Here is a 17,297-nt window from a genome sequence, read left to right on the forward strand (position 1 = left end):
GAATTCAAGCCCCAGTACCAGAAGGAAAAAAAAACGGGAAGCTTTACTTGGTTTTTTATTTTGGAGGCCAGAGAATTTTGTGCCAAGGTGCTGGGCAGAGCTCACCTGGGGTGGGGTACGTGGTGCCTGATGGAGAGAGTCCCCCCTGAATACTGGCATTAAGCACATGGTCAACTTCTAAAACAAGTTCTGGGCAGGAGAGGCCAGCTTTCTCCAGCAGAGAGAGAAGGGAATCCCAGGCTGAGCATGGCCTTTCCTACTCTTCTTATAGTGTGAGGCACCTGTTTGCGGCTCCTGAGTGCTGTCTGTGAACCCCTGGAACATCCATCACCCTGGGAAATAGCTCAAAAGAAGAACGTGTGACAGTTCCCTGGTGGGTCATACTGGTACTGGCTACTGTGTTTGTGGGTTGTTTTGTGCTGGGACCGGAGCTTAAACTCAGGGTTTTCCTTTTTTGTGGGGGGTAGGGAGCAGGGGGGTGGTCAGGGGGCTTGAACTTGGCCTGGGTGCTGTCCCTGAGCTCTTTAGCTCAAGGCTACCGTCAGGGATTTCCTGTCTTGCTTGGCTTTTTCACTCTAACACTGAATCCTTCCTATTCCAGCTTTAGATACAGAAAAGATTGGGCCTAGAGGGAAGAGGCAGATCCTTTACTGAGGGATTGAACCTCGGGTGTCATGCATGCTAGGCAAACACTCTACTATTACGCCACATTCCCCGCCCCCTACCTCTGGCTTTTTGCTGGTTAACTAGGGCAAGAGTCTGTGATTTGTATGCCGGGAGTATTTTGCTCTTCAGTAGCAGGGATTACAGGCATGAGCCACCAGTGTCCAAGTCTTCACTTTGAAATGTCCCAAGCTCAGGCCTGGGTGAGGGTCCCTCTGTCACACTAAAGGCATGCAAAGAATCTGCAGCTATCTTCCATCCGGGGCAGGCTCCATGCCAGAGGGACCCATCCCCCTGCCAGACACCCACATTCATTGCCACTCAATCCCTTTCTTGTTGCTGGAAGAAGGAGGATTGCTGGGAGCAGAAGGCTGGTGTTGACCTGGGCTAAAAGATCTGGGTGGAAAGGGAAGCAGCAGTCAGCTGGCCCAGGCCTGGGGGCCGGGGGTGGTATGGGTGAAGAGAGAACCTGCCAGAAGCCTCTCAGCTCTGCCTTCCTCACCAAAATCCCCTCACAGGATGTCTGGGACAGCCAACCTGTGCTGCGGCCCCCAAGACCAGCTCCCAGAGCGCACACACCCTGGCCCTGCCGGATCTTCCCTGCTTCCAGAAGAAGCCAGAAACATGGGGTACAACATGCAATTTGCCAATTTTTAAAATCCTATGCAGGCCAAGCACAACATACCGCTGGGGCCAGACCAGATGTGCAGACCCCCAGGATGTGGGCATCAATTCCACATGAGCCCCCATTTGAACCAAAGACACGAAAGCAGCCACTCCCCCAGTGGGAAGATGGCTGCTAACTCCCCAGTGTGAGTACACACCCGGGCACACATTACTCACCCCGTCTCAGGGCTCTCCTCTCTTCTGTGCCTTGTGTTCACCATTCTGTCCACAGCAAACTGAAGGGGAAGAATACACGGCTGGAAAAGAAAAACAAAAGTTGATGGAAGACCAGCCATGCTCAAACCATCACCTCTGCCCCCACAAGTGGCCTGGGCCAGTGCTCATGACAACATTAGTCGTGTGTGTGTGTGTGTGTGTGTGTGTGTGTGTGTGTGTGTGTGTGTATGGTATTAGGGACTCAGTACTCATTGCTAGATGACATTCTACCACTTGAGTCATGCCACCAGCCTCTTTTGTTCACTGATAACTTTTGAAGTAGAGTCTTGCACTGTATGTCCAGCTCTGTGCTTCTCCGGTAGCTGGGATGACAGATAAGGGCCACCACACACAGCCATTGAGCAAGGAGAGTCTTGAACCTCAATCTGCCTCCTAGACAGCTGGGATTACAGAGCTGGGCTGCCAAGGCAGCAGGGCAGGAATGTTTTCACACTCTACTCAATGAGCAAATGCAAGAATGAACAAGCGGAGGCCTGCTCTCTCCCTCCCTCCCTGCCTCCCTCCCTCCAGGCTCCCAGCCCCTCCTAGCCTAACTCGGGTGCTGAGCCTGAGACCCCAGGAGCAGAGCCTTTATGTCCTACTGAGACACCAGCATCCTGCTGTGGTTGGTGGAGAAGAAGATTCCAAAAAGCAGCACCCCTTTGCTGTCAGGGAGAGCATTTCTTCCTACTGTTGATCACGCCATGCCTGCAATGTGGGGTGTCCATCCCCCACCCCAGAGCCCCTCCCCAGCCTCTACCTTGGGGCCTCCAGTCCTCAGTACCTCTGTTGAGTCCCCCACCCTGCAGCTGGCTGATCAGCCACCATGCCCCAGTCCCAGCCCAGCATCCGCCTAGATGTTTGTCTCTTCCTGGACATGGCTGGTGTCTGCTGTCTGCTCTGATTCAGAAATCCCTCCTCCATGAATGCCCAGGGCCTGGCCATACATGGCCTCCTGCTTGCTGGAGGGCTGTACACCCTGGGTCCCTCAGCAGGTTGATTTGCCTTTGTTGTCCCACCTGATGGGTGGGAGAACTGAAGAGACCTCTTTGTCTTTTTTTTTTTTTTTTGCCAGTCCTGGGCTTGAGCTCAGGGCCTGAGCACTGTCCTTGGACTTTCTCAAGGCTAGAGCTCTATCCCTTGAGCCTTAGCACCACTTCCAGCTTTTTCTTATATATGTGGTACCGAGGAATCGAACCTGGGTCTTTGTGCATACTAGGCAAGCACTCTACCGCTAGGCCAAACTCCCGGCCCAAGAGACCTCTTAGAGTCAGAGCATTTCTCCATCTGTGCCCCTTTCATTGTCCTCTGAGACTTCCTGAAAGCCACAACTAGCTGTTTCTGGGGTGTTGGGGACCGACTGTGGGGTCAATGACCTTGGACCTGACCTTGGACCTGACCTTGGACCTACACAACTGTATACACAAGGAAGTAACTCTTATCAGGATAACTTTAAGCAATGTCAATCAGTTCTTATCAGGATAACTTTAAGCAATGTCAATCAGTTCTTATCAGGATGACTTTAAGCAATGTTAATCCTTTCTCATTTATCCTATATGTAACTTGTTTACTATTTTGTATGAATGTAACCTCTGGCAGTTCCCTAGCTTTAAGAAGAGTATTTAAGGTCGGAACTTAAAATAAACAGGAGAGTCTTAGGCGGCAGTCTGGAGCTCACAGTCTTCTTGGACTGCTGACTTGGGCTGTAGTCCTCCCGAACTCCATCTGTTTGTCTCTCTTTTAATTTTTCCTAGTCCTTGCCCCTACTTCAGGAATCCCAATCTGCGAACCCTGGTTTGCTGCCAGCTGGCCCCGGCACTGGGGGACCTGGCATTTCCTGGTTTCTATGTGGCATCTCCTGAACTCACAGCCAAGAGGACTGCAGGCACTTTCTTTCTTTTCTTTTTTGCCAGTCTTGGGGATTGAACTCAGGACCAGGACACTGTCCTTGAGCTTCTTTTGCTCCAGACTAGCACTCTACCTCTTGAGCCATTGCCTTTTCTGCTTATGTGGTCCTGAGGAATCAAACTCAAGGCTTCATGCATGCTAGGTGAGCCCTCTACCACTAAGCCACATTCCTAGCCCCCACTTTCTTAAGACTATTCTTTCACATATAGTTTTAATCATAAAGCGGGGCGCTGGTGGCTCACACTTGTAATCCCAGCTACTCAGGAGGCTGAGATTTCAGGATTGAGATTTGAGGCCAACCTGGGCAGATGAAATCATGAGAATTTGATTTCCAGTGTATCAGTAAAAAGCTGTGAAAGAGCCGCGGAGACCCGCACCCAAGGACGCACACACGGACCACTGGATGCAATGAGCAAGAGGGTTTTATTCGGGCATGCTCGGGCTCCTAGGTACACGTGACCTCGAGATCCGCAAGGTTCGGGTCAGTGGCTGAGAGCCCCGAACTGTCCTGGGGCTGGTTTTTTATAGGTGCACACACTCCGTTACAGCAGAGCCCGCGCTTCTTTAGCCAATAAGTTTAAAGCATTACAACAAGGTCTGCACGCAGGCAGCCAATAACTTTAGAACAAACCATACAATTTGACCAATCACCATTTAGATAGTGTTTGTGCTAAGTTGCACATCTCTGGCCCCTGGTATGAGGAAACAATCCTTGGTATTCAGCAAGATGTGAGCTCTTGCTTTGGAGGGTGAGGGGCTCTTGCTGCAATCCATTTTTACTACTAAGGGAAAAGGGTAGGTTTAGGCTTTACACAAGTTTTTGCCCAGTTATGAAAGGCACGGGCATTAGCAAGACATGCTTACAAACTATTCTATGACCTCCTGGTTCTGATTAATTTTTAGTGACCATGTACAAGTGACTCTTGGATATGGCTTTCAGATCAATGAGTCCTACAAAAAGGCCACTTTACTCCAATTTAGAAATGACAAAGTGGTCAACATAGAAATAGTTTCCAAGCATGATCTTACCTGGAATACAAAAGTAAGAAAACAAAAGTAAGAATACAAAAGTAAGCTAAGTAACAATCAAAATACAGGAATAGGCTAAATCTCAGGTTTACACCCATCAGGTGGTTGAATGAGATAAGATAAGGATTAGGGAGCTTCCCAAGCTGGGGGAACTGATGGGAAGTTCTCATTCAATTGTCAAGGAGTAGTTTTATGGCCCGCAGGCTCCAATTCCTTAGTTAGCAAAACACCTGGTTATAAGCATGAGCTAAAACTTAGAATGGCAGTCCTATGATTCTGACTTGGGGTCTTTCAGCTGGAAGTGGAGATGTGGCTCAAGTGGTAGAGCACCAGCCTTAAGTGAAAAAGCCAAGCAAGGGAGGAGGCCCTGAGTTCAAGCCCCATTATTGGCTTAGGTGCGTGCGCAAACACACACACACACACACACACACACACACACACACACTTAGATATCTGAGACACTATCACTGGCCATAATGGTTCTTCATTGGAAAGAGATGTGTGCCAGTGATTTGGTTACCTCACACCATGCCCAACAGCTTTGTTTATTTGTTTGAGACTGGGTTTCCTTACGGAGCTCAGGCTGGCCTCAAGTGTCCCATCCTCTTCCTCAGCCTCTGAGCCTGGATTACAGGCATGCGCCATGACATCTGGCCAGGCCCTTATAAAAGTTCTACTTCCTCGCCATTACCACCCTGGGTACAAGGCTCCAGGCCATGAACCTTTGGGGAACAAATCTCATTGGAACCACTGCACTCCTCGAGCATACCAGAAAAGTAACGGTACAGTTTTGAAAGACAAGAAATTGTGTCTTGATGACGGAGATCTCATTGTGTTCACTTCTCCAGTGGTGTCACCAACTTTGGTGACAAAAACATGGGTTCATGTAAACTCCTCTGGTACATCCCCATACCTGCCGGGACGTTTCTGCTTGGCCCCCATCCAGCTGTGGAGGCCAGCTGTGGAGGCTCACAGGTGCATGCCCAGACACACCGAAGGGGTAACATCTGGAAATCTTGGAATCATATTCTTGGTGTTAAAATATCCCTAAGGGAAATTGGGGGGAGGGGGGGGAGGAAAGAAAAATCTAACCTTTCAGTGGTGGGTATGAGGGCTGTAAGCTGTTATGTTTTTCTGACTTAATTAAAATTCCCAGGCAACCATGCAGAAACTCACCTAACGTTCTAATTGAAACAAGTCTTTGCCTTCAAGTGGCGTTGTGATGCCCTCATTCTGTTTGATACGCACCCGTAAGTTCCTCTTCCCAGGCTTATGGTACCCCTGCCTTCTGTCTCCAGAGAGGTAACAGTGCCCAGGTCTTCTCCTCACACCCCTTCTTCAGCTGAGGAGTCCAGAGCCAGAGAAGGCAGTCCCATAGCCAGGCAAGGGCCCAGGCTCCAGAAGAAGGGACGTCTCACCAGGAGAGAAACCTGTCTGTCCCCCAACCCCCGGCCCCCTTCCTCCCCCCACTGGAGGCTGGGGAAGAGTGTGGGGGCATGAACCAGAGGCATGAACTGGGGTGGACACCCATCTGCCTTTCCCTGGGTTCCCTGCCTTTGCAGAAGTGGAAGCGAGTGGAAGACCCCCCCCTGGCCAGCTCCTTGCACACCAGGATCTTCTTCCACTGCCTCCAGGAAGGCCCTGACCCCGGGTCAGATTCCATCAGCTCCTGGTTGGCAGGGCCTCCTCTGTCACCCAGCAAGCAGCAGCAGTGGTTTCCAATGTGCTTACTGCCATCTAGTGCTTGGTTGTCCACTTGCACCCACTGAGCTGCCCATGGCTGCCTTCCCAGGCCTAGTGTGCCCCCAATTCCATCCAGGGAAAGGGTGGGCTCTGGGCTGTGAGATTCTCATCTACCCTGGGATGAAATTCGAGCATGCATCTTCCTAGCCAGCATCTCCAGGTCTTTCTGCTTCCTCCTTTTCATTACTGTGTATTAGTTGTACAAAAGAGCTTCATTGTGAAATTTCCACACGTGTATAATGAACTTTGATAGTGACACACTCCCTCTTTTTTCCTCTCTCCCTCCCTCCCTCTCTCCCTCCCTCCCTCCCTCCCTTCCTTCCTTCCTTCCTTCCTTCCTTCCTTCCTTCCTTCCTTCCTTCCTTCCTTCCTTCCTTTCTTCCTCCCCCCATTTCTTTCTTGTGCCAGTGTAGCCTTGCACTCTCCCTTAGCTTTTTCTCTCAAGGCCAGTGTACTATCTCTTGAGCCAGAGCTCCACTTCTGTCTTTTTGGAGGTTAATTGGAGATAAGAGTCTCTCAGGGGGCCGGGAGTTTGGCCTAGTGGTAGAGTGCTTGCCTAGCATGCACAAAGACCCGGGTTCGATTCCTCGGTACCACATACATAGCAAAAAGCCAGAAGTGGTGCTGAGGTTCAAGTGGCAGAGCTCTAGCCTTGAGAAAGTCCAAGGACAGTGCTCAGGCCCTGAGCCCAAGCCCAGGACTGGCAAAAAAAACAAAAAGCGTCTCTCAGATTTATCTGCCTCAGCTGACTTTCAGACTGTGATCCGCAGGTCTGCTGAGTAGCGAGGGTTACAGGCACGAGCCACTATCACTCCACGACTTACTGTTACCCTTCTGTACATTTGTAAATAGCTGTACCCATGTCCTATGCATGTTCATACCTGTATATGAAGTACTTTGATTATATTCAACCTTCCTTGATGCTCTGCATATCATCTTCCAACTCCAAACACTCCAACAGTATTATACTCCTGGAATTCATTTTCTTTTCCTTTGGACTAAATTCTACACATGTGCTAGAATGTGTAATGTTTGTTTCATTTGACATCATGATGCTTTCGAGTTCCATCTGCAGATGGCATTATTGTCTACTCTGTGTGTGAGCCCACACATGCGTATGCGTGTGTGTGTGTGTGTGTGCGTGTGTGTGTGTGTGTGTCACATGTTGGTGAGCACCTAGGCTGGTCTCCCGAGTGTGAGTGCTGCTCCCAGTGCAGGCACACTGGCTTAGGCTGATGTGCTTTCCTTTGGACGTGTGCGCAGGCGTGATCCAGCGGGGCGGGGGGCAGTGCTCGTCTTAGTTTGCCTTCCCTTTGGGCCCTTCATCCTTGCCAGCATTGCTTTCTTGTTGGCTTGGTGATAGCCGTTCTGATCGGAGTGGATGGAATCTGGGTGTCACTTTGATTCACCTTCTTCATGGCTAAGGGTGTTGAATATTTCCTCATGTACATTTTGGCCATTTGAAGTTCTTTTGAGAACTGTTTCATTCATTTGCCCATTTATGAAGCAGATCTGATCTGCCTTCAAAGTGCATTAGAGCAACCTTGGGGTTCTGGAGAAAATGGAAACAAAGGCCAGGGCTGGGGAGGGGGGTGGGGGAGGCCCAGGGTAACATGTCTAGGTTGTCCTGGACTGCCAGCGGTCTGATTGGTCCTGACCACAGGACTTGTGGGTAGCTCCAAGCTTCTGGTGCTTAAGTGAGGGTTTGTCTTTGGTCTTGCATTCATCACTCTGTCCTGCTGCTTCCAGAAGTAAAGTGACTGTCAGGGGAAAAGACTGCAAGAGTAGAAGGAAGGAAAAGCAGCAGGATGCATCCAGAAATGGGAAGGAGTTGGGAGGTCAGTGACCGGGCCTCATGCCTGACTCTCCACCCTCCTTAGCAGCCAGGTCCCAGGGTCTCACTGCCATCTCCCTGCAGACCTTTCCTTCCCTGGGCGAATCCCCTGCCCCTTGGTGAGGGAGCCAGGACAACAGAGGCTTCACCAGAGGTGCCACTGGGGTGAATGTCTCTGCACCTTCCATCCAAAGCTGGGGATCCACCCACACTGTGCACTGAATGCTGGGAAAATGGAGCCTGGAAGTAGGCTTCATCCAAAGAAGGCTGGGGTTCGAAAGCATCAGACAAGAGTAAGGGGCACCTGATTAAAACCAGGCCTGAGGTGACGCACACGGCTGTAATCCCAGCTGCTTGAGGCAGAGGTGAGAGAACGAAGGACCAAGCCCAGCCTGGGCAAAAGCTCAAGATCCTATCTGAAGGGCAAACTGAAAGCACAAAGAGTGGAGGTATGGCTCAGGTGACAAAGCCAAGTGTGAGTGTGAGGCGGGAAGGTCAAGCCCCAGTTACCAACAGGCAGTGCATGTACCACACACACACACACACACACACACACACACACACACACACACAATCTGTGCATTTGAATTTTTACCCATGTCCTCCTTTGTGGGTCTAACTAATGGGTCCAAATATCTACCCTGTGATGCCAGAGTCACTTCTCTTGGGGAAACATGGATCTCCTCAGACTCTACCACTTCTCTCTCTTTCTCACCAGTAGAGTCCATGCTTTGAGCTTCTCTGGAGGGGGTGACTCTGAGCAACCACAAGGGGGGGCACTGACACACTCTGGAAATATAAAGTATAGGGGTGTGTGTGTGTGTGTGTGTGTGTGTGTGTGTGTGTGTGTGTGTGTGTTCATGCACTATAGTAACCTGTCAGGATTAGCTGTCTAATTCTGTTTTTGTAAAACTACTTAAACTGCTTGACTACCTGCGTGCAGTGTCTCCTTTAAAAGCTCAGCCCCACGGAAGGTCAGAGTTGCTCTCTTATCAGCCCGAAGGTGGAGGGTAGCCGCTGCCCTGCTGTTAAACTGACTCCTAGCTCGATTCACTGAGTGCTGGTGACTAATGCTGGAGGTTGCAGAGACCCCATATAGATAACATATGGAGGCCCCATGGAGATCCAAGCCTCAGGCCTTAATTTCAGGAAGCCCAGGACAGGTGAGCCCCGACCTTTCAAAAGGGGTGGCCACTGAAAGAAATTCCTCCCAGCCCGGGAGAATGGTGGTAAGTTTCCCCGCCTGGATATTTCTGTGGTCAACATTAAGCAGGAGTCAGTCTAAAAATCCTTCAGAAGTGAGCATTTTGTATAGTGACTGAGACTGATGAGTGCTTTGTGTACCAGCCGAAACAGACTGGTGAGTTTTGTCTTATGCCTAGTGCACCGGTTGAAACGGATTGCTGAGCTTTTATGTACTTGCTGAAACAGGCCTGTGTGTTCTGGCCTTGGATAGGTTTGTCAGTGAGCTGGATGCAGCTGTACACCCCGACCTGAGTGGCGGTGAGATGTTGCCCCACTGTTGGACCAACTGAACCTAGTTGGTACCAGTTGAAACAGGCTGGTAAAGAACCTTGTGTTCCAACTGAAATGTCTTGGCACCAGTTACCCTGGCGAGTGTTCTATATTCTGTTTATAAATTGAAGCTGAACTGAATCAGAACTGCACCAGGGCAGGTAAGTGCTGACTTCGGGTGGGTTTGAGTCCCACCTGGAGCTTGTCTGTATAGTCACTTGTCTAATTGTCCCACGGGAACACATGGGCCAATTGACATCAGTCTCCACCCCCAGTGGAATTAGTGCTTGTATGTTTCTCTGATTTCAGGAGTAGAGCCAGTGCTCATGCACCATCTCTGGGCTCTGGTGAGCTTGAATGGCAGGAGTTCAATGTAAACTGGCCATCCGGGGGTTCCTTTAGTCAGCCCCTTCTTCACAGGATCGTCTTTGGGGAGCCTGGTCATCTAAACCAGTTCGTTAGCACGGGAGACTCAAGGATGACGTACCCCCTCCTTTTTCTGAAAGCTTCAGGCTTTAATTCCTTGAGTCTATCCTCTTTATTCATTAACCCACTTGGAATGGTAGCAGCTTTTACAGATCTTCTTTATCTCCGAGGCATGGGATAGCCATCAGGTGTCTTCAAAGCTGCATGCTACAATTTGCCCTTCATAAAAGCCAGTCAGCTCTTTCGAATGGACAGACCCAGAAGGCAGCTTCTCTGGCCAGCAAACCTGGACAAGGCTTCTGCAAGGTTTCAACAACTCTCCAACTCCTTGAAGCCCCAAGTCAGGACCAGTCAAGACCTGGCAGCCGTAAGCAGAGAACATCCAGAAGTAATTCTTACAATGTTGATGGGAGCCTCAAGCAAAGAGATTGTGAGGCTACCTGAGACTTGCTTAAAAAGCTTGAGCACTTGAGCTAAAGAAAGCACAACTTTGTGTGTGTACCAGGCTGCTTAGCTGGGCTATGAGTTGAAGGAGAGACCAGTGAACCCTGTCCAAAAAGAGAATTGAAGACATTGTAAAAAAAATACTTCCCTTTCAACCAGACTTTGCTGAAGTAGCTAAGCCTTTGTATTTGACTATAGCTTTTGTATTCGACTCCAGCTGGGGTAGATAACACTTGTAAATTGGAGAGGAGCAACAACAGGCCTTTGACTCATTAAAGCAGCCCTGATGTTGGCATCAGCCTTGGCCCTGCCCAATTTGCAAAAGCCTTTCCAGCTTCCCAGTTAAAGGGGTGCTGACTCTGGACTTGGGTCCCTGGAGAACTGATTGCAGGCCCTAAGTAGAGGCACCTCTGTCCAGAAAGTGGAACTGATTGCCCTAAAGCTGCAAGGTAGGCCGAAGGAACCCTTCTTCACGGATAGCAGGTCTGCTTTGCCACAGCTCATCTCCAGAGGCCAGTTAACCTCAGCAGGAAAACAATGTGGAAATCTTGGGAATATTGGACACAGTCTGCCTTCCCCAAAAGGTGGCCATTATACATTGCCCAGGCCCATTATACATTTCCCTGGAGGAAAGAGGAAACAAGGATACTGCCTATCGGGCCGGGAGTTTAGCCTAGTGGTAGAGTGCTTGCCTAGCATGCACGAAGACCAGGGTTCGATTCCTAGGTACCACATACATAGAAAAAAGCCGGAAGTGGTGCTGAGGCTCAAGTGGTAGAGCTCTAGCCTTGAGAAAGTCCAAGGACAGTGCTCAGGCCCTGAGCTCAAGCCCAGGACTGGCAAAAAAAAAAAAAAAAAAAAAAAAAAAGTAAAGCCTATAGATGCTTTTAGTTGTGCCCCTCTTCCAGATCTCCCCAAAAGCCTGCTTACTTAGATGGGGGCTTGCAGGTGGAAGAACAGATGCTTTCAAATACTTTGTCTTCATGCTGAAGACATTTGAAGACCAAAGAATTTTAATTTCTCATGCATTAGGAAGACTTGTGCACCAACCACATCAAAACATTGTCATGAACCTACTTTATTCCCACCTGAAATCTTGTGCATTGTTTTGTTTCTAGGTGTTTCTAGTAAGTAGATAGCAAAACCTCTGTTCAGAAGAAGTAAGAGCTTTTGCCTGGAGAATTCTGGGAATTAGACTTCACTGAGGTGAATCTTGGGAAATAGTGGATATAGGTATTTGCCTGTCTTGTAGATACTTTCTCAGGTTGATTGGAAGCTTATACAATTAAGATATAGAGACCACCGGATGTTTAAGAAGTTTCTGCAGAAGATAGGGTAGATTTGGTCTCCACAGGTAGTTAGACCTGACAATTGGCCAGCATTTGTGACTTGTGTCACTAAATCTCCAGGAAAGAACCAAATGGTCTTGACACTCAGAGGTAAGTGGGTGAGTTTAAACTCCAAAAGTCATGTTTTAGTGCTTAAAAGGATTTATAGACAGCTGGGAGTTTGGCCATTATAATGGTAGAGTGCTTGCCTAGCATACAGTCTAAGACCCGGGTTCAATTCCTTGGTACCACATAGAAAAGTCAGAAATGGTGCTGTGGCTCAAGTGGTAAAGCACTAGCCCTGAGACAGCCCAAGGACAGTGCTCAGCCCTGAGTTCAAGCCTCAGGACTGACCAAGAGAGGCTTTTTAAGGATATTTTGATTTGCAAAGTGAGATCCGGTATTTTAAGGCATGAAGCTGCTTACACTGTAATTAGGTTATCCCGGTTTAAGAAAAGGCATCAGGGAATTTGCAATTTATTCCTTTGGCTAAAATCTGGGGTCGAGTACTGTTAGGGAAACAAAGGAAGAAGGCCAGACTTGATCTTCCACAGGCGAGGACAGTTTATTGAGATAAGAGCAGTAAAGGACACAGTCTTCTCTTGGGCTTGGAGACTGCCTGAGCTCGAAACAGGATTTGGGTTTCTCTAAGGTCTAAATAAGGAGGTAAAGGGACATGAAGGGCTTTTCTGCTGAGTCCATGACGGAATGCTTACAGTTAAGCTTGGATTGCCGTTTGGGTGAAGCAGTCTGCACTTCGATGGCTTGCTTATTGTCTATGAACCTGGAAAAAAAAGGGTAGGGATCAATCCTTCAAGTATTAGAAATTTAAATGTTAAGGTCTATTAGTACCAGAAACTTGGTCTGTTCTGTCCATCTAAACCCGCTTGGGTATCTAACTATTAAATACTAGAGAAAGGGACAGGCCTAGGAGATGCAGATGGCATGAAGACAGCTCATCGACCAGGTTTTGATGAACCAAGTGCACCAACTTCATATGCTGGAAATCTGATGGATGATGATGGTATATCTAAACATTGCCCCATAGGAAACTTTAAAAAGAGGGTTAAATGGTTTAAGACAGTTAAAAGTTTATCTGTGTGATGTAATTTGCTCTCAATACTATTTTGTAATTGAATATTTCTTTTTTAATAAAAAAGGCCTATGCTGGTCTGGAATTCTTAGTACAGTGATGGTGCTTGGTAATTCTTCCATTTCTGCCAAAAAAAAAAAAACCCTCATTTTTAATTCAAAGGTTCTCTAAGAGTTAAACTCAGGACCGGGAAAAATTGGCCTATTTTAAAATAGGTGACTCAAAGCAATGGGGGCTGTGTCTAGTGCTTCAAGGCTTCAAATGAAAATAAAAGCTGAAGTGTACAAAGTGTGAAAGCAATGACACACACACATCCAAAAATAAAATAGGCTAAGGCTAACGGTTTCTGGCTATGAAGGATCAACGCCCCTGGCTCAGCTGGAAGATGTTACAGAAGATGAGAATCTTCACCCATCAACCCAACAAAGAACCAGTGTCATTTTTTTAAAAAATTGAGGCAAGATAGAGAAAAAACTTAAGAGGAGACAGGAGAGTGATAATTGACGTGAGTGTTCATTTTGTGGCAGCGTTGGGTCACTACGCTTTGACCTGGCCCATTACTTCCCTCAAAGATTTGATTATACACAAAGGAGTTGGTAGTAAGCTGTCCGGATTAGCTGTCTAATTCTGGTTTTGTAATACTGAAACTGCTTGATCACCTGTGTGTGGTGCGCTCCTTTAAAAGCTCAGCCCCTCGGAAGGGCAGGGCTGGTCTCTGTCACCCAAAGGTGGAGGGTAGCTGCTGTGCTGCTATTAAACTGACTCCTTGCTTCGTTCACTGAGTGGTGGTGAGTCTATTGCTGGGGGGTTCTGGGACCCCAAAATGCCTGAGTGCCTTTTTGCTCCACTTCTGCTTTTGAGTAGCTAAATTGTAGATGTGAGCCACCAGCTCCAAGCCAAGGTGATCTTAAGTGATAGAAAATGGGAGATGAACTGCAAAACCATTCCTGCTTTAACTCAGGTAACTGGCAGGAAGTCCCTCCTGGAAGCTTCCTGGAGAAACTCTGGCGTCCAGGAGAATGGGTCGCTTCCCTGGGCTCCTTGTGGAGTGTGGTGTGGCACAGTTAGGCCTTGTCACGTTGGCCACAGTACACTTGCCTCACTGTTTCCTCCATCAAGACCCTTACGTTCCCCATCAGGAACCTAAGGAGAACCTCTGGCTCTGCTGTCAAAGGAGCTGGGCTGACAGCCTACAAGTCAGCCATGAAGAAAAAATATACTTCATACAAAACAGCAGGAAGGGCCAGGAGTTTGGCCTAGTGGTAGAGTTCTTGCCTAGCGTGCTTGAATACCCAGGTTTGATTCCACATACAGAACGAAAGCCAGAAATGGTGCTGTGTTTCAAGTGGTAGAGCCCTAGCCTTGAGAAAGTCCAAGGACAGTGCTCAGGCTCTGAGCTCAAGCCCAGGACTGGCAAAAAAATAAAGAAAGAAAGAAAGAAAGAAAGAAAGAAAGAAAGAAAGAAAGAAAGAAAGAAAGAAAGAAAGAGAGAAACTCTATCCTTCAATAGTCTTATTTTAGAAAAGAGAAAAGGTTGAAGATTAATATGATAGCAAGTCACAGAAGAAATAAAACAATAAACCCAAAGAAAACAGGAAGTAAATCAAAGTAAAGCTAGATGTCAGTGACTCTTACCTGTAATCCTAGCTAATGAGAGGATTTCAGTCAAAAATCAGCCTTGAGGAAGTGGGGCTGTGGCTCAAGGGGTTGGGCAGTAGCCTTCAGCTGAAGAGCTCAGGGACAGAGCACCCAGGTCCAGAGCTCAAGCCCCTTGACTGACAAAAAATCAGCCTAGAGAAAGTCCACAAGATTTTTATCTCCAACATAACCAGCAAAAAAAACAGGTAGGAGGCATGGCTCAGGTGGTAGAGAACCAGCTGAGTAAGTGTGAGGTCCTGAGTGCAAACTAATACGGTCAAGTAGTAGTAAGACAGATAATAGTGGAATGGGAGTGTGGCCTACTGGCAAGTCCCTGGTTAGCATGCATGAAGGCCTAGAAATAATAGTAGTGATAATGATGCTAGAGTTAAAAGGAGTTAATGAAATGAGCAACAAAAATATAGCCTGAACAGTGGTTTCTTAAACATATGATTAACTTTAGAAAAGCTTACAATAGAAGGATCAAGAAAAAAAAAATAAGACACAAATAACTAAATTGCTAATAAAGAGAAAAACTACATCAAAGTTCCCAAATGTTTAAATATATTTACCTCAGTCAAGTTGCACTCCCTATTGCTTCAATACTGACTGGAGAGAGAATAAGAACAGAGGAAGATCTCTACAGAAATGTCTGAAGGTAGGGCAGCCCAGGGCCAGCTACTCTTCCTCTCATCTGGTCCACATCCGGGGACAGCTGACCTCCCAGCAAGGAGGGAATCTATACTGCCTGCCGAGGCAGTGACACCACCTCCCATGGAGTGGAGAGCAGGGGACAGGAGATGTCCCTTAATGGCTTGATAATAAAATATGACAAAATTACCCGCTTGTGCGGGCACAAACACATACACATGCTGTTAAAGAAGTGGAACTTCATGGTATCACCAGCAGAGGCCGCCATCGTGCCAAGTAGCCCAAGTCAACCACATCCTCCTTCAAGGCCAACCTGAGGAGGCCTTGCAAACTCGAAGTTTATTCTAACAAGCCACCTGAAGAAGCCCAGCAGAGAACCCGGGGGGGGGGGAGGAGAGAAGGGGATCCAGGCTAGGTTGTCTTGTCATGGCTGTGAATGGTGAGGGCTCAAACTCTCTTGGATCCCCTGTGGAACCAAGAAGCATTCATTCAGTTGCCTGCCTTCCTGGGTGGTCTTCCTGGAAGAATGAGTCCTGGCCAGCAGCCTCCAGCTGTGTTGCCTTGGAGATGGGCCTTGAGTACACACATAGGGGCTTGAACCCAGAGCCTGAGCGCTCTCCCTTATCTTTTTCACGCCAGTTTGGCACTCTACCACTTGACTCACTTCTGGATTTTTTTTTTTTTAAGTGGTTGACTGGAGTCTCAGACTTTCCTGCCTCAAATTGCAATCCTCAAGTCTCAGCCTCCTGAGTAGCCAGGATTACAGGCCTAAAACACTTGCACCAGCAATGAAAGTATCTTTTCTTCAGTAGAGAAAAATCAAGGGACAGGAGCATAGCCTAGTGGTAGAGTGTTTACCTAGCATGCACAAAGCCCTGGGTTTGATTCCTCAGTACCAAATACTCAGAAAAAGCCAGAAATGGTGCTTGACTCAAGTGGCAAAGTGCTAGCCATGAGCAGAGTGTCCAAGGATGAGACAGAGAGACAGAGATCTCAAACGTATGAGAAAAACAACTAGTTAAGGAAAACTTAAGACTTCAGTGCTGACCTGGGAAAGAAGCCTAGGATGGGAGGGGGACCCCAAATGAGGAGACCCCAAATGAGGAGGCAGATCCTCACAACCTTAGTTCAGTTGGGACTTGCAGGCCAAGGCTGCCCTCACCAGGCATAGATGACCAGGCCAGGCTGGACCATGACTACTCTAGAAGAGGAGAGTGTAGACAGATCTCCGAGTCTATGAGACTCCCATATCCAAGTGTCCGCCAAAAGCTGTAAGTGGTGCTGTGGTTCAAGTGGTAGAACACCAGCTTTGAGCTACAAAGCTCAGGGGCAGCCCCTGGGCCCTGATTTCAAGCCCTGGGACCAGCATGCCCAGCCAGCGCCTCATCTCTTCAACTGTTCTTATGAAGTTTGCCGGGTACCCCTGGCCTGCAGAGAGTGTCCTGCAGCCAGGGTTCAGCTGTGGCTATCACCTATTTGCATGCCTCACTCTTGCGTGATTATTTACCAAACCACTTTGTATCCAGGGGTGGACTTTATTGTGTGTGTACCAGTACTGGGACTTGAGCTAGTCCTTGGCTTTTGTGCTTAAGGCGAGAGCTCGACCATTGAGCCACAGCTGCAGGCCCTGTGTTCAAGTGGCACAGAAAGTTTAATGTGTATACTCACGTTTGTGCCTGAGTTTGCAGATTTAAGAATGGTGAGAACTGGATGGGGTGTCAGCCCCCGGAGCCACGCATCTAAGATATGTGTTTGCCCAATCCAGGAGACACCAAAGAGGGACTGATCCCCGGACTTCGCTGGTCCCGCCCCTTAGCCACGCCCACAAATGCCCCACCCGCAGGCCACGCCCATCGAGGGCACGCCTGCAGGCCCCGCCCACCGGCCCTATTCCTCCAAAGAGCTCCCGTCCCGCAGGCCCAGCCCACCCAGGCCTCGCCCACAGAGCTTCCGACAGTCCACGCCAGTCACGCCTACGCAGCTCTCTCATTGGTCTCGCCTCTCCCAGAGGCCCCGCCTACAAGTCCCGGACACACCTCTCCGGCCCACAGAGCCCTGACACGCCCATGCAGGCTCCTCCTACAGGCCCGCCCCCGCCGGCTGGCCCCGCCCACAGGCCCGCCCCCGCCGCAGGTGGGCCGGC

This window comes from Megascapheus bottae, chromosome 6 (genome assembly GCF_031878675.1).
Source record: "Megascapheus bottae isolate mThoBot1 chromosome 6, mThoBot2.hap1, whole genome shotgun sequence".
Classification (NCBI taxonomy): Eukaryota; Metazoa; Chordata; class Mammalia; order Rodentia; family Geomyidae; genus Megascapheus; species Megascapheus bottae.